At 49.5% G+C, this 18,251-nt stretch overlaps 1 pseudogene; it reads left to right on the top strand.

Annotated features, from left to right (window-relative positions):
* Positions 1–17,411, top strand: part of LOC146856452 (endogenous retrovirus group PABLB member 1 Env polyprotein-like) — a 30,669-nt pseudogene extending 13,258 nt beyond the window's left edge.
* The last annotated feature ends 840 nt before the right edge of the window (positions 17,412–18,251 follow it).

Below are 18,251 nucleotides of genomic sequence, written 5' to 3'. Positions count from 1 at the left end.
TAAACCTAGCACAGTCAGTGGCTTTGCTTCTTTTTTTTCTTGAGCATGACGTCAACTCCACAACCACTGTGCAACAAAGTAGATTCTTTCAAACCGACTTTTGCTGGGCACCTGATGAAAAAAATGCAAACTTTAAACTTGGTCTCCATGACAACCAGCATGCATGTAGGGCTTTATACTTGTCCCTCATGTGTCCCCTATGTAATTTGGACATTCACACACAGGTACGGTGAGTTCCGGGGCCCTAGGGCACCCCAAATGCATAGCAACGGGCCGTACAGGCGTGTGTATGGTCCGTATCACTAAGGGTACGCATACGCGAGCAAACCCATAGTGATAGTAAGCGTACACGCGTGTGTACGCTCCGTATCACCATTGGTACGCATACGCGAGCACACCCATAGTGATAATGAGCGTACACGCGTGTGTACGGTCCGTATCACTATGGGTTTGCTCGCGTATGCGTACCCATGGTGATACGGACCGTACACACGTGTGAACGCTCACTATCACTATGGGTGTGCTCGCGTATGCGTACCCATAGTGATACGGACCGTACACACGCGTGTACGCTCACTATCACTATGGGTGTGCTCGCATATGCGTACCCATAGTGATACGGACCGTACACACGCGTGTACGCTCACTATCACTATGGGTGTGCTCGCGTATGCGTACCCATAGTGATACGGACCGTACACACGCGTGTACACTCACTATCACTATGGGTGTGCTCGCGTATGCGTACCCATAGTGATACGGAGCGTACACACGCGTGTACACTCACTATCACTATGGGTAGGCCTACGGCAGCACTCCCACAGTGATAGGGAACGTACACACGCCCTCAGAGCGAATGTACCATGCCTTTCACACATAACAGTGGTGACAGGCAGCACACAGAAAGGAATAGAGCTGACATACTTGTCCATGGATGGACATCAAGGCATTGACTGGGCAGTAATACATGTGTGGGGCACAGGTGTGAAAGGCTGTGATGTGGCACATTACTCCTGAGTTGTGAAGGCAATAGATGTATGATGGGATGTGTACAGATGTTATGTGTGATGGTGCACTATGTGCCAGACATGCCCTTCACTCCTTTGACATGTGTGCATGTCGTACAGAACACTTGAGATGAGCATCCCTGGCATGGCACAGTCAACAACACATGCAAGTGTCCCCTGATGCCCGCTACAGGGGTTACCACACCTGACATGTGACTACCCACGTTGCACGATGTGACTATGTCATGTATGTGTGGTGTGTTCCCATTAGCTTGATGTTGGTGTTCCCTCAAATGCATCTGCAGTTGCTGCAACCAACATGTGTCTGTGTGTAGATGGCCATGGCACACTGTTACGCACACCAGGCCACATGTGGTATCGGATGTAAGGTGTGTATGTATGCATGGGACACGGAGTAGCGTAACAAGGACCTGTCTGCATCCTCTCAATGTATGTGTGGTCAGTCATGACATGTACACCTTCATGGCAAGGTGTGTGGGCTGTCCTAGTGTAATGTCATGTGACCTGTGGCTCTAGTGTTCCGCTACCTGTCTCTGCAATCAACATCCTACTTCTGCTGATATGTTGATGTATGTCACTCCTGTATTGCGTCAGGCTGTTCACTTACACTGGGACACAGCTAGTCCCATGCCATGGGATGTGGAGGTTCACAATCTCCGTGTGTAGCTGGGTCTTGGTAGGAGTGTCACCTGGCAGCCATACGTGTCCAGGGCATGTAGCACATACCTGACTCCGTATGTAGCATATGTGTATTGACAGATTAACATGTGCTCAGTACATATAAATTGTTGTTGTAGTGCACTCACTCTTCCTTGTCACTTCCCCGACCAATTCCGGACTTGGCTGACATGCGGGAGAATGACTGTATATGCTGCTACCGCTTCCCCCAACCGTTGATTGAGGAGTTGACGGCAAGGCTGGCACCACACCTGCAACCGCTGCACAGGTATCCTACGGCACTGACACCCAAGCTGAAGGTAATGGCAGCCCTACATTTTCTTGCCACGGGTACCTTTCAATATACCATAGCTCATGTTGGTGGCATGTCCCAGAGCATGTTCAGCCGTGTGCTGCATGATTTTTTAGAGGTCATGTTGCTTCACCTGGATGAGCTCATCCATTTCCCAACTCCTGAACAGTTGACAGGTGTCAAGCGTGGATTCTATGCCCTGGGAGGGATGCCCCATGTCATTGGGTCCATAGATGGGACACATGTGGCTTTGGTACCACCACAGGCACAGGAGGTAGCGTACAGGAATCGCAAGCACTACCACTCCATCAATGCCCTTGTGGTGTGTCTGTCCAACATGGTGATTTCACATGTCTGTGCTCGTTTTCCAGGATCAGCACACGATGCCTACATCATGAGGCGTAGCAGGGTGCCTGAAATGATGACGCAGCTGCGCAACGAACGAGCATGTGTTGTTGGTGCGTACACTCTGTCTGTCCTGTATTTTGCGTAGACTTCCAGCCCGACTGCTTCTCCTGTCCTACTTATGTCCATGTGGTTTCCATTTAGGGGACGCTGGCTATCCCAACATGCCATGGCTGATCACACCTCTCCGCAACCCCAGCACGCCGGCCCAGCTCCGCTACAACACCGCCCATGGCCGGACAAGGCGAGTGATAGAGAGGACATTTGGCCTCCTGATGAGCCGATTCAGGTGCCTACACAAGACCGGCGGCGCCCTCCCATATGCCCCGGCGAAGGTCTGCAAAATCTTCATGGTCTGCTGCATGCTGCACAACATGGCATTTGAGAAAGCTGTGCCACTCATCCTGGATCAAGATGATCAGGACCATCCACCCGTGGAGGACGAAGGGCTTGGCAATGGGGCTAGTGATGTGGAGGATGTGGTTCCGCAAGAGGACATCCGGAGTCGGCTCATACGCGACTTCTTTGCTTAGTGGTGAGTACCAGTGTCTGAGTGTGCACGCATTGGTCCTTGTGTGGCATGTGTTGCAATGTGTGTGTCCATCTGCATGTATGCCTCGTGAGTCAGAGGTGTGTGTGGATGTGTCACTCGAGTGATGGTGCCAGTGATGAGTGTATTTCCACAGTCATAATTGTGACCTAGCATGTTGTCATCCTTACATGTGTCGAGTACATGCACATGCAAGTGGATGTGCTTTTTGTGGCTGACTTCTTGTGTGTCTCTCATCCCCAGGTACTTGCGCATGCCGTCTGCTGGTTGCATTGTTGTGGCACTGCTATACCTCATGGACACGTCATCGTGTGCTGACTCAGCGTTACACGCACGGACAAGTTTTGCAGTCTCCTTAGGGTAAGGGATGCATCAGGGGTGTATTGGGTGTGGCAGTTGTTTACGATGTGTGCACACTGCCCCTGTCGATGTTTGGTTCCTCTGCAGACATGTCGCATCACCATGGGACACATGACATGTAGCTGAATACACCTGAATAGATGGTCAGACTTGTTGACAGTCATCTGTAATGGGATAGTGGATTGTGATGATGGCATCAATGTGTGTAACACTGCCCTCGGACACATACGGTTTGCATTGGCTTGACATGGTGTGGGACTTCCACATCAGAGGATCAATGGTGTATGGCAGCCTCTCCGTGAGCAGCAGGGGGTGTTTAGCTGTTACCCGACACTTGTGTGCCAGTTCCATGGATATCAAGCATTTGTGGTGCAGAAGGGGGGGGCCAGTGTGGGACCCACAATGTTACTCCACATGACCTGTGTATGTGGACTCCGAGTTGCCTCTGTATTCCGGAATACATGACTAATAAAGGTGTCCCTATGCCTCCAAGGTGCCTCTTCTCAGTCAATGCTGGTGTGTTGCCACGGTGCATACGGCATGTCTGGCATGGTTTTCAGTGATAGTGGCTATGTGTCTACGTGTAGAGTAGCAAGATGCAAGCTGTTTGTCTGGGATTAGACTCTGTATTGTGCATGATGTCCATGACTGTGTGGGTATTGTGACATGTGCCATCCCCATGCATCCAACGTTGGCCAGGCCACCATTCTCTGCATCCACCTGACTCAAGCTTGCAGGACATGGTTCTGCCACCTGTCTACACATACCTGGGTGCCCCCCTGGACACTCCACATGATCCCTGACCTCTGCGCATGACTGTTGCTGTACTCAATATGTCTGTCGGCACGGTTGTGCGGCCACCCCCTCAGCTGGTTGGGCCCATCACGGGTGTGTATGGTGCTCCATGTCTGTCTTGCCTAATACATTGTGATCCATGTGTGTCATGTGCCAGACTCAGGCCCCAGGGTATGGATGGTTGAAGTCATATGAGAACTCAGGCATGGTTAGACTTTACAAGACACATGTAAGGTAATAATGCAAAATGTACGCATCATCTCTTGATCGTGTACGTTTTTATTTGTGTTGGGGTACGTGTTGGGGGGGGGGGTATGACAAGAGGGGCTTTCCGGGTGTGTGGAATCCAAAGTTCACTGGGGGAGTTGGTATCCTTGCCATTGGAAATCATCAGAGTCCATGCCACAGTCTTTGTCAACATTGGTCAGACAGTGACCAGCAAGTCCATGTGGCAGAGAATGTCATTTGCTGATGTGCTGCTGTTGGGCCAGGGGGCCAGGTGCCAGGCCAGGTGTCCTGGGAGATGGTGCTGTTGCGCCGACCCTCATGGTCTTTTCCGTGGACGACCCGCCCTCCTGCGGGAACCCTCAGAAGCAGGCCGTGACGATGTTTGGGATGCTCCGTCGCATGTATCCTCCTCCTCCTGATCCCTCCCTGTGGGTGGTGATGTTCTTCGCCTGGTGGCACAGGGAGGGTTGCCCATGTTGTCGGCTATCCGACGGAGTGAACGGTTAATTCCCGTCAGCACCGTCACAAGCTCAGCCTGTCTGTCCTCCATCCGTCCTTGGTGTCGCTGTTGACAGGCATGTTGCTCCGCATGTTGCTGGGCCTGCTGGGTCTTGATCTCCTCGAGGGTCCCCTTCATCTCGTTGAGGGTGGACACAACCTGGCTCATGCCTGTGGTGTCCTGCCGGTGTGTGTCCAGGATGTTTCTTACATGGGAATACACCGGTTCCGCAGTCAACTGGTCAGGCTCGTGCCTCCGCCGTCCTCCACTCCCACCACCCCTGCCCACTTGCACCTGGCCTGCCCTTGTGGGCACATCAGGTCTCCGGGACCCCTGAGGGGTGGCAGTTGCGTTGTCGCCTGCCTCCTCCTGGGTGCCCGGTACACCGTGTCCCTCCTGGTCAGCCTGGCTGCGTTGTGGTGGTGGGGCAGGGATCCTGGGTGTCTCCTGGGATGTGGCAGGAGTGGGGGTGGTGGTTGACCCAGTTGTACCTGACGCAGGTGCTGCAGGTGGTTGGACACCAGAGGGGCCAGGTTGGTCGGGGTCGTCCACAGAGTGGTGAGAGTCGTCGCTGCCGGTGGGATCATCATCCTGCAGAGCCAGGTCCTGTGAGTCTTCCCCCCCAGTGTTGGGGGGTGATCCACGACGTTGACCTGTGTGTGAGAGAGACAATGTTATTTTTGTTCCATGCAACATCCATGTTTCATTTGTTTCAAAGTTGGCACATTTCCTCTGGGTATTTGGATATGTCTTGCATTCCACTCACAGTGCACTTGTGCATGGGTATGTCCCTTGGCCACAGCTTTTGAGACTTTACCTATGTGTGACACAGTCTTACTTGCTGCGTCAATTGTGACTGCAGTCAGCAGTGGAGTGAGCAGGTGTGGCGAGCCATGCATTGGCGCCTTCCGTGTTGCACTGTACGTGGGCACATGGAGTTGTTCCACACACTTATATAATGCAGGTAGCTGGCGTTGTGCTCGTGCACAGGTTGAGACATGGCCCAGTGTTTTGCCATGGAGAAGAGAGGGGGATTCAGGCACTGGCCACCCTTGTCTACATGCACGCAGTCCACCTGCTGACGAGCAGACATTCCCACACCACCCAAGGCTGAATTGGTCTCCCTGTGTATCCCTTTCTCACTCCCTCTCTGTCCCCCTCTCCCTCCCTCCCTCCCTCCCTTTGTCAGCCTCCTCCCTCTGTCCGTCTCCCTGTGTCTCCCTCCCTCTCTCTCCCCCTCTCCCTCCCTCTGTGTGTCACACTCTGTCACCTCAGCCCAGCTTCCTAGGCACACACTTTTTGCAGATCTTTGAATGGCCCTTGGCTTGTTCATGTGAGTTTGTTTCTGATCTCCAGGCACCCATTGGGTGTAGTGTCTGTGTCTGCGCTGCTGCTGTGGTGGTGTGTGCTGCCACTCTTTCACAGTGTTGGCTGTTCATTAGCTGTTGTCATGTGCAAAAAGTGCCTTCACCCCCATGTCTTCATGCAAGGCGTCCGCAATTTGCAGGCAAGTCTTTCCTGTGTGGGGACACACTGTTTGTCTGGCTTTGACCTAGGCCATATGGGCAGGGGCATTGTTGTCTGCTTCTGAGTTGCACTATGTGATTTTTGATGCCCACACTCCCGCCATCCGGGTTACCGTGTCTTGTGTTGGTGTTTTCTGTGGCCTGTGACTTGGCATTGTCTAGCTGGGTGTATGGGGCATGGTGGCGCTAGTGGCATGTGCGTGTTTATGGAGTGGGGTTGAGTCATGCAATAGCTTTGGGGTGGTTGCGTGCATGATTGTGAGTTTGGTTGTGGATGACGTTCCCCCCATGTGAGGTGAGTTGTTTGTGTACTCACCAGGCTCTCGGAGTCCTTCTACTCCCTCCACTGCCACCACCGGCAGTATGGCCATCACCTTCTCCTCCCAGGGATGGTATTGTACGCGTCTGCGGGCCGGCCCTCCTCCAGTGATGTTGGCCTGGTTGTGGTCGCCGGTCATTTTGCGGCGGACCGTCCTCCGCAGATCGTACCACCTGGCTTGGCATTCATGCCTGGTCCTTCTGGTGGACGCAACAGCATTCACAGCATCGACAATCGTCTGCCACATGGCTGTTTTTTCGGAAATGCTGGTCTGTCTGACCAATGTTCCAAAGAGGTGTGGCTCGACTCTGATGATTTCGCCGACAAGGACCTCCAACTCTTGGCTAGTGAACTTTGGATTCTTGTTAGTGGGCATGGTGAGGGGTGTGGGTGTGGATGGTTGTGGGGGGTGTGGGTGTGGATGGTTCTGGGGGGTGTGGGTGTGGATGGTTGTGGGTGTGGTTGTGCAGGTGTGTGTGTGAATGTGATGAGGGGGTGTTTGTGAAGGTGGTTGTGTGAAGGTGTGCAGGTGTAAGGTGTAGTGGAGGTTGTAGTATGGTGCAGTTGTTTCTCTGTGTGGTCTGGCAGCAGTGGGTCTGTTGCAAAGGATCATGGTTTGTGTGTGTTGGGCCTTTTTATTGGTCCATTGGTGGGTGTGGCTGTGTTTGAACTTTGGGTGGGTGTGTTATAAGGAGTGGTTGTGTTTTGGGCCTCTGTTTGGGAGTTTGGCAGTTGCAGGTCAGTGAATAGGTTGTATTTGTGCTTGTTGGACATGTTTTGTGGCTTTGTGCGATTCGAATGGAGTCTTCTTGTGTTGTTTTGCTTTGTCCTGGTTGTGTACGTGTGTTTTTTGCGTCTTTACGGTGCGTACATCGCCCATTTTGTTGTGCAGTGCTGTCCTTGTCTCTGGCTTGGTACGACTCGTACATGCGCGATGTTGGGTGAGGGTGCTGGTGTTGGGGCCTGGGGTGCACTCCATACTTAGACTGGTGGGGTGTGTGTTCGCTCCGTACATACGCGGGTGGGGGTACGGTCCGTACATACACTGTTGGGGTGGGGGTACGCTCCATACATACGCGGGTGAGGGTATGGTCCGTACATACACTGTTGGGGTGGGGGTATGCTCCATACATATACGGGTGGGGGTACGCTCCATACATATGCGGGTGAGGGTACGGTCCGTACATACACTGTTGGGGTGGGGGTACGCTCCATACATACGCGGGTGGGGGTACACTCCATACATACGCGGGTGTGGGTACGGTCCGTACATACGCGGGTGTGGGTACGGTCCGTACATACACTGTTGGGGTGGGGGTACGCTCCATACATACGCGGGTGTGGGTACCGTCCGTACATACACTGTTGGGGTGGGGGTACGCTCCATACATACGCGGGTGAGGGTACGGTCCATACATACACTGTTGGGGTGGGGTACGCTCCATACATACGCGGGTGGGGGTACGCTCCATACATACGCGGGTGAGGGTACGGTCCGTACATACACTGTTGGGGTGGGGGTACGCTCCATACATACGCGGGTGGGGGTACGCTCCATACATACGCGGGTGTGGGTACGGTCTGTACATACACTGTTGGGGTGGGGGTACGCTCCATACATATGCGGGTGGGGGTACGCTCCATACATATGCGGGTGAGGGTACGGTCCGTACATACACTGTTGGGGTGGGGGTACGCTCCATACATACGCGGGTGGGGGTACGCTCCATACATACGCGGGTGAGGGTACGGTCCATATATACACTGTTGGGGTGGGGGTATGCTCCATACATACGCGGGTGAGGGTACGGTCCGTACATACACTGTTGGGGTGGGGGTACGCTCCATACATACGCGGATGAGGGTACGGTCCATACATACACTGTTGGGGTACGCTCCATACATATGCGGGTGGGGGTATGGTTCGTACATACACTGGTGTACATACGCGGGTGAGGGTACGGTCCGTACATACACGGTTGGGGTGGGGGTACGCTCCATACATACGCGGGTGGGGGTACGGTCCGTACATCCACTGTTGGGGTGGGGGTACGCTCCATACATACACGGGTGGGGGTACGGGCCGTACGTACACGGGTGTATATACACGGGTGGGTGTACAGTCCGTACGTACGGGGGTGTACATGCACGGGTGGGGGTTCGGCGCGTACATACGAGGGCTGGGGGGGTGGTTGGGCTCGTACATACGGGGGCTGGGGGGGGGTTTCGGCGCGTATGCGGGCACATGTCTCCATGGTTGCTATGGGAGTTCAGTGCGGACGGTGTTTTTTCCATACGGTTGTCACATCGGATGCACGGGATGGATCGTACTTGCGCGGTCGGACTTCACTTTTCACATTTGTATGGTAAATAGTCCGGGGACGTGTCGGACACATTTTCCGACCCGAGGACGTGTGGGGAATTATTCCCAATGCGATTCGGATGGACTTTTTCCCATGCGAATCGTAGTTGGCAGTTTGTACGGCACTTGTACGATTCGTACGGTAAAAAGACCGTATACGAGTCGTACGGGGAAATTTTTTCCAGGATCCTAATCGGCACCTTAGTTAAGTATTGGTGAGTAGCTCCCACTATTTTGTTTTGATTTGGGTCTTTGATTGGGCTATTGCAAAAGCCGAAGCCGAGGGGTGAGTACGTTTGTGCTATATTATTTGATTTAACCCCTTGATGTTTGTGAACAGTCCAGTGAAATAACGATGCCTGGTCTGAGTAAGTTTAGGAAGTTCTGTTGTTTTGGTTGTAATAGGGATTCCCGGCTGGAGGACTCTTGTCCGATTCCTCTGGTTGGAACTCCCACCTATGAGCTTTATTCAAAACATGGTGTCGGCCCCATTGCCTTTAATAAGGCATGGATCCGATACACGAAGAACGATGGTGTTCTACAGTGGCCACAAAAAATGGTAGTTTTGAGCCTGACATATTAGACAATTTGGAAGCGATATTGTTCAAAAGACAAGCCCGGCCGGCAATGTTTGACTCTTTCCGCCTCTGGCGTAAGGAAGCCAAACAGAAAGAAATTAAGCAGGCAACACAAGATAAGAAAGCACAAAATATGACGATTATACAGGCTGCCCAGCAGTTTAAAGATAATGAGATTGATAATGCAATGGAAATTTCAAAGAGACAGCATCGTATGGCAATAGATAGATGCTATCCGGTGTTGCCTAGTTCTCCTTCTGATAAAAGTAAGGATCTGGAGGAAGACCCTTTGATGTCTCACCTATTGAGATTGCCTCCACCCTATGTACAAGGTGCTAATGCACCCCCGTTGTTACAACCTGTTCAGTTGCCTGTTGTCCCCCCACCTGTTCCGGTTCTTCCACATTTGCCCCTTCCGGTATTGCCACTCCCACCTCCTGTGCCACCGATTCCTTTGTCTCCATCTCCTGAACCTCAATCTCCTTTGCCTTCGGCTCCCCTTATAACTGCCAGTTCCTCTCCTGTATCGCCTAATACCTTGTCCCCTGTCCTTATGTCTAATTCTCCTACTGTGCGCAAACGAATAACAGATACTGTCTCGGGTTTCTTGTCCCCTTTCTTTGAGATTCTGAACATGTCTCCGGCTTTTACTCGAAGACAGTCTCGTAGTCAACTTCCAGGTTCCGACGAACGGGTGGTATTGGATTCTCTCGCTCGCAAATGGATCGAGAAGGGTCCCCAGTATAGTGTGAAAGATATCATGATCACCTTTCATCAGTAGGAGGCGCCCACGCAGAGATATGTATTTAATGTTATGTGTGACACTCTCGCTAAAGAATGGGAGGAAATGGATTTGGGTTTACTTCCCCAGGGTCTGTTGGATGTTCAGGCTAATTTCGATAAAGGACTCATTGTGGGTTCTAGGGTTGAGGATGCCGTAAGGACACTTGTTACTTTTAGGATATCATTTCCTTCACAAACTTTTCTTGATTCTGATCCTGCTGTTCGGCAGACATTGAAACATTACCCAATGAGAGAGGTTCCTCCGATATGGAGGGAAGATGTTGCGCAAGCAGGTAATAATCCAGCTATTCCCGCTCACTTCCAGCGTATATGGGTACATGTCCCCTGGAAGAGATCTGATGTTTTGGCCCTCAAACAATCTTTAACGGATCCCCGTAAAAACCCTGCTGGTTACTATAAAGAATTGTCTCAGACTGTTGATGCCTGTATTATGAATTTAGCCGATATTGACATGCTGATGGGAAATGTAGTCCCACAAGCGTTATGGGCTCGGATTTGTAGAGAGGATCACGTTCAAGAATTGGGTGGTACATGGAATGCTATAACTGCCTCGGATAGAGCACAAGTGGGTGGTGCTAAGCCTGACGTTTTGATCACAGAACTCCCTGGTAGGATTATTACTTTAATGAAAACAATGATGCCCGCCTTACGCGTTAATTGGGATAAATTAGCCGTGTGTAAACAGAAGAAAGATAAGAGTGTCTCTGATTTCTTCACTCGTTTTGAGGAGACGTTTATTGATCACAGTAGTCAGGATATGACTACGGAGGGTGGACAGCGATTATTTGTAGATAAATTCGTATTCAATTTGCTCCCCGAGTTGTCACATAAGTTAAAAGACTCTGAAAGTTCATGGGCTGTTTCTTCTTCGGCTCAGATATTGGCTACTGCTCAATATTACGAAAACAGGGATAAAGAGGAAAAAGATAAGCAAGAGAAGAAGACTAAAGAATTAAAAACAAAGGTTCTTATGCAACAAGCTTATCCTCCTCGCTCTGCTCAACGCCAGTTTCAACAGCCTCCCCAATTTCAGAGGGTGTTTCAAAAGCCTGAGCCCTATATTCCGCTGCCTTTGTTAGGTCCTAACCAATGCGCCTATTGTAGGGAGGAAGGTCATTTTAAGAATAGCTGCCCGGTTTTATTACAGCGCAATGGAGGACTATCTACTCCACGAGGTCGTGGTGGTTCCCAGTTAGCGCCCAGGGGTAGAGGTCGAGGTATGTCGCCCCAGACACAGCGTTCCCCTCCACCTCCACATTCTATGAACTACTTTGATCAGCAAAATACTCAGTCTACACAGTATTACAATGATGATTACTATGTTGAAGGTGAGAATGACGGTCTTCACGCTAACTAGGACAGCCATAGACAAAGTGAGGGAGTTGTATCGATTCCAGTAGATCAGAATGGGCCTTATGTTAATGTCACTACAATGGGTGTTTCAGAGCCATTTCTTTTAGATACTGGTGCGATGAGAAGTTCTATTATTCACTCCAAATTCCCTGGGGCACCTTTGTCTGGCTTAACAAACGTATCCGTGGGATTTTCTGGCGCCCCAGTTCATAGCCCGGTCTCTTGTCCTCTGCCTATTTCAATTGGTTCTTATGATTTGGAAGCTCCGCTTCTTTTAACGACTGGTTGTGGCGAAAATCTGTTGGGTTTGGATTTATTGAAAAGATTGCATGCAACGATATATTGTTCTCCTTCTGGAGTGCATCTCGTTTTGGGGCAGAAACTGATTTCTCCAATGTATTTGTCTAAAGATCGATTTCCACCTGAATTGCTCTCTCTCCCTGCAACACTTTGGGCTACGGGTCCAAACGATGTTGGTTGTCTTGAGATCCCACCCTATGTTGTTACCCTCAAGCCCAATGCTAAATTGCCACGCATCCCTCAATACAAAATTCCCAATGATGGTGAAAGAGCACTTTTGCTATTATTTATGATTTGGTTCAGAAGGGTGTGGTCGAGGAGACAAGGGAAAATGTATGCAATAGTCCTGTTCTCCCGGTTCTTAAACGCACTGATCCTTCTCAGCCTCCTGTTTATCGCTTTGGTATTGATCTCCGGGAGGTTAATAAAATTGTTGTACCACAGTTTCCTGTTGTTCCAGATATCACTGCCCTGTTAACTATGATACCTGCCTCGGCAGCTTGGTTTTCTGTTATCGATCTGAAAAATGCTTTCTTCAGCATCCCCATTGCTGAAGAGAGTAGGGATATTTTTGGCTTCTCTTTAGGAGGCCGAAGTTTCCGATTCAAGCGCGCACCCCAAGGCTATTGTGAAAGTCCCTCCATCTATAGCCAAGCTCTGAAATGCCAGCTTGATGCTTTTCCTTTGCCGCCAGGTGCTACCCTTATTCAGTATGTGGATGATTTATTGATTGCTGCTGATTCAGAGGATATTTGCAAGAACGTGACAATTGCACTATTGCATCACTTGTCTGACCTTCACCATAAGGTTTCACCTTCTAAATTACAATATGCCCGCCAAGAGGTTAACTATCTAGGTCATCTCTTGTCGAAGGAGGGAAGGCGACTGACCCCAGAACGTATTCAAGCAATTGCACAAATGTCTGTGCCATCCACACAAAGAGAAGTGCGTGCCTTTCTAGGCATTACCTCTTATTGTAGACAGTGGATTCCAAATTTTTCTTTGTTGGCTAAACCTTTGTTGGTACTCACTTTGAAAGACACACCCCAACCCCTTCCTTGGACTGATGAATGTCAAAAGAGTTTTTCTGATTTACGTACTGCCCTGTGCTCTGCTCCTGTGTTGGGCACTCCGGATTACAGTAAGCCCTTCACGCTCTATGTCCATGAAAGAGAGGGTTGTGCGTTGTCAGTCTTAACACAGCGATTTGGAGACAAGCAGCGGCCATGTGACTACTTTTCGGCTACATTAGATCCAGTAGCCAAGGCATTGCCTAGTTGTCATAGCCTCTTCCATGCTCATGACGTCTCCCGGCCGTCATGAGTCACGATGGGCGTGTGCGGACGATGGCCGGGAGACGTCATGGCCACGCCCACGAATGGAAAGTCCAGCACTGCGGCAGCGCTGCGGCGGAATTTGCGCCGCAGCGAAGAGGTTAAAGCTACAGCAGCGGCAGCAATTTCTATTCGTCAATCTGCTGGAGTGGTGCTTGATAACACTCTTATTGTCATGGTACCACATGCAGTGGATTCCTTGCTAAATAGGACAAAAACGCAGCATCTTACAAGCGCTCGCTTGTCTGGGTATGAACTGACGCTCTTGGCTAGTCATGTGCACATCAAACGATGTAACACTTTAAATCCAGCCACATTGTTACCTCTTCCAGAAGAGAAAGGTATTCAGGAACAACATGATTGTTTTCTCCGTACTGAGGAGGAGACAAAAGGTAGGATTGATTTGAAGGATACACCACTGATGGACCCGGATGGGATCCTATGGGTGGATGGTTCTTGTTTTAAACTCCCTAATGGTGAAACAACTTCAGCTTATGCTGTTACCACCTTGCATACAATCGTGGAGACAGCACGCATCAGACATAATTCAGCTCAAGCGGCTGAACTGATAGCTTTGACCAGGGGATGTGTGTTATCTAAGGGGAAGAGAGTGAATGTATATACCGACAGCCAGTATGCGTTTGGTGTGGCACATAGCTTTGGTCGTTTGTGGAAGGAAAGAGGATTCTTTACCTCCCACGGTACTAAAATACAGCATGGTCAGTTGGTAGCTGATCTTCTTGAGTCACTTGCTTTGCCTACCCAGATAGCAATCATAAAGTGTAGTGCGCATAAGAGGATTACTGATGATGTTGGTCGCGGGAATGCTTTTGCGGATGAGGTAGCGAAAGAAACAGCCAGAGATGCTATAAGTCGCATGTATGTTGCGGGCCCTGCAAATTGGGTCAAGGAAAAAGGAATGTGTGAGGATACAATAGAAAGTGTGAGATCGATTCAAGGAGATGCTACAGAGAAAGAATTGAGTAAGTGGAAAGAGAGTACAGGAATGTTAGACGCAAAGGGATGTTGGATAGAATTGTCAGAACATCAGCGTTGGCTGTTACCAGATGCCTATGTACTGCCTGTAGTTGCTATGGCACATGGTCCAGCCCACATCAGTGCGAAAGGAATGTGTAAGCTTCTGGCTCCAGTGTGGCTGAACGAAGGGATTCCAAAATGTGCAGATAATTTAGTGAAGCATTGTATCGTTTGCTTGATGCATAATCCAGGAAAGGGAACCTCAACTCCAGCAGGTCATTTTGCTCCCCCAACATATCCTTTTGAGGTGTTGCAAATTGATTACATCCACATGGAACGATGCAACAATCTCAAATATGTTTTGGTGGTGGTGTGTGCCTTCTCCAGATGGATAGAGGCCTACCCCCTGAAAGACAACACCGCTTTGCCCACTGCCAAAGTTCTTCTGAAAGAGTTCTTCCCTTGGTTTGGTTTGCCACGCATTGTCTGGAGTGACAATGGAAGTGAATTTGTGGGCCAAATTATGAAAAAGGTGTGTGCCGGTCTTGGTAATCGCCAGAAATTCCACGCGGCAAACCATCCCCAATCAGCGGGTTTGGTGGAGTGCTATAACGGCACTTTCAAACTTAAGCTTGCAAAGGTACAGGCTAGCACGGGACTTGCCTGGCCCGATGCTTTACCTTTGGCCCTCCTATCCACTAGAACAGCTGTACATTCTCGTTTGGGACTCAGCCCATACAAGGTTGTTTTTGGGCGCCCGGCTAATGTTTGGGGAGTCCCTCGCCCTAAAAAGTATTCTGACATACAGTATCCAATGCTGATTGACTACTTGCATGACCTCACCACTAAATTACGTGTTCTCCACCAACAGGTTCAAAACGCTTTACCAGAGGCCTCCACAGACCCAGGTCATTCTATCCAACTGGGAGACTGGGTCTGTGTGAAAAATTTTCAGAGGATAAGGAATTTGGAACCTCGTTGGAGGGCGCCTCGACAGGTTCTTCTGGTGATGCGTACAGTAGTGAAAGTCAAAGGGAAAAAGAACTGGATCCATGGCATGCACTGCAAAAAGGTGCCCTTGCCCTTGCCTTTTGACCAGTGGGTCCGTAAGGGTGTAAGTGATTTTGAAGGCGAAGAGGTCCCTCGGTTTGTACCTTTCAGTAGTGCACACCTAGATGGAGCTCGGTCTGAAAAAGAAGATGATGACGTTTTACAAGAAGCAGTACCGCCACATCTCCGATTGAACACTACAGATCCACAGACACTATTTCAGGACCAAACTGTACTGAACAGAACTCGATATAATTTAAGGCCTAGACTGGTCAAGGACACCTGAGATTTTCATCTTTTTCGTGATATGTATCATCTGTCCAGGTTGCAGGGTCACGGTAGGAGTCTTGGTTCATGACCTGTATAGTGGCTAGGCCCCCAGGACTTGCAGTGTCATAGGACGGCTAATAATCACAGCCAAGTGAGAAAGGAAGATTGCCGTGAGCAACGATTTTAAAGGATGGATGTCAAATTGGGAAAGTATAATAAGAAGGAAGAGATGAGAAAGAAATATTGTAAATTAATGTACAGTCAATGTGGCATAGCATTGTGTGTTCTTATGTTTTCTAGTATCTTATTGGCGTGTATAGGTTGGATTGTCCATGTTATGCAGCACAAATCTGTTCCTACTTCTATTTCCTTTCCTTTCCATTCTACTATCTCCCCACATCAATTATATACGCTTCCCCAACATGAACTAATCAGGAGAACAGAATACTTTAACAATTCATTTGTCCAGTTGTTGCATCAACACCAATTGGTAGTCAACACAACCGACTGTTGGGTGTGTGAACTTATGCCTCATACCACAGAAAAAGGGATGCCATATTTAGCGCTTCCATTTTCTTATGAAGGTTCCGCTTGGGCCTATTTTGTGATGTTTTCAAATGCATATCAGAACCGATTTAGACGTCCAGCTGGTTCATATGGTAGTGGACAAGATTTTAGTCATAGTTCTCTGATAAAAGGAATAGTGGCTATGGCTAGAATTGTGGAGAATAGTAGGATTCCTGTTGATGAGAAACGGGCATACGATGCTTGTAACGTGACTCGTTACGCTACTAGCCTTACAGATAGAGTTAAACAAGGAAAATCTCCACCAATTTGGACTGTGCCTCATCGAGGTAACTTTTGTTTACAAATGAATGGCCGGACTACTGACACTGGACAAGAAAAAAGTGTTTGTTCCTATACATACATTCACACATCTCAGAATTCACCACCGTTAGTACCATCCCAGGGCACGTATTTTGTCTGCCACGATAGAGCGTACACGTGGCTACCGAAGGATTTTTTAGGAACATGCTATATAGCCTTTCTTCTCCCCCCTACATACACTGCTCCTTCGGGACATCACAGAAACAGATATGGCAGAGGGATTATCGATTCTAAAGACACAGCAGGATAAGAGGGAGGTGATTTCCTTAAAGGATTTCTCCCTTTTTGGGGCCCAATGGCCAACAGTAGAAACCTGAGACAATTGGTTCATGTTGTTGAGACTACCATAGATGTCACTGTGGGAGCCTTGAGTAATCTCACAGCTGAACTTCAGGCGGATCGTCACATGACATTGCAGAACCGGATTGCTCTGGATGTTATTCTTGCGGATCGTGGTGGAGTCTGTAAATTGATCGGATCTAGCTGTTGCATTTATATACCTGACGACGCCCAAGCCATCTCCAAATTACATGTGATCTCCGAGTCGATTCATCAGGACGAAGGAGATTGGTCTTTAGTGAAATGGTTTTGGGGATTACTGTCCAAATGGGGATGGAAGGTATTAACATTCCTTGGAGTGGTTTTTGCCATCATTTTTTCCTGTTGTCTCTGTATGCGGTGTGGCCCCGCCATCTGTGATCTTTGTGCCACTATGTGTGTCCCAAAGCCTGTGCCACGAAAGACGGAGAGCATTAAAATGATGATGCAGCAACAGCTTAATGACCTCATGACCATTGACGTCGACTCTGATTAAAATGAGTCTGTGTGTCTTGCCTGAGTAATGGCAAAAGGAAGGTCTGAGGTAATTCAGTTTCCGATCCCGTTCGTATTTAGTCACCATTTTGTGTCTTTCCGCCATTTTGTGTTTCCCTCACTCAGGCGGCACGGTGAACAAAGTGTTGTTTTCCCTCATCCAACTGCAACGTGTCAAATAACCTCCTGCCTCGGTTTATAGCTGGTGTCGGGGTCCGGCCGACTCCACTAATCCTTGTCTGGTCTGACTGATCCCTGTTTCAACTATCTGTTGGTTCGCACCATTCTTTCCTGACTTTATCTTATCCTCTGGCCTTCGCTATTCTTTACTCGTATTCTCTCCTTTCACAACTGTCCTCCGGGGCATACAAATGTGTCCTGCCACCTGCAAGTCGACTTATAAACACTACCACTGATTAACTTGTGGGGAAGGGTGACAAACACAGTTGGGAGAGAGGCTTATTTGAGTTACTTAATATCTTGTTTTCACATTCTTCTCATTGGTTGACCCTGTATGCATTGGGAGTGTTCTCTGTGAATATGTGTGTTATAAAAGATTGTGCGCCACGAAGTAAAGTGGCAGTCTCCTGAGAACATACCGAGTGTTCTTCTGGGACAACTGTACTTAGCTGCAGCTAATAAACCTTATCTTCTACGCCTAACGGAGTGTCCCGTGTCTCTGTAAGACAAAGCAGGTGAACCCAGGAGATTAAGGTGTACCCTGCACCGCCAGGCCCATAAAGTCTTGGTTCTTCAGCACACTGCAGCATACATAGAAATGCCAAGTAGGCCCCCATCCACAATGTGCACAGAGGGCCCCCCATCACCAATATCACACCCG

The sequence above is a fragment of the Triturus cristatus genome, chromosome 4_1 (assembly GCF_964204655.1).
Source record: "Triturus cristatus chromosome 4_1, aTriCri1.1, whole genome shotgun sequence".
NCBI lineage: Eukaryota > Metazoa > Chordata > Amphibia > Caudata > Salamandridae > Triturus > Triturus cristatus.
Note: the sequence above shows the minus strand (reverse complement) of the source record. Positions and strands in the feature narration are given on the sequence as shown.